We start from the raw sequence: 238 nt of genomic DNA, 5'->3' as shown, positions 1-238 counted from the left end.
CTGGTGGCTTCAGGAATGGTGTCTCAAGGCGGGCTTTGGCTTCCTCAACCATGACCGGCACATCACGACAAGGCACATGCTCGGATGGGATGGCCTCCACCTTTCCCCAAAAGGTAAGCGTGTGTTTTCTCCTAGGTTGGTGGACCTCCTCCGGCAGGCTTTAAACTAGGCTCACTGGAGGAAGAGGAAGACGAGGGTGGAGGAAACATCGGACTGCCAGACCAAGCAATACCCACAA

The sequence above is a fragment of the Gavialis gangeticus genome, unplaced genomic scaffold (genome assembly GCF_001723915.1).
Source record: "Gavialis gangeticus isolate Ggan-Ray unplaced genomic scaffold, GavGan_comp1, whole genome shotgun sequence".
In the NCBI taxonomy this organism is placed as follows: domain Eukaryota; kingdom Metazoa; phylum Chordata; order Crocodylia; family Gavialidae; genus Gavialis; species Gavialis gangeticus.
This window is presented reverse-complemented; position numbering follows the sequence as displayed.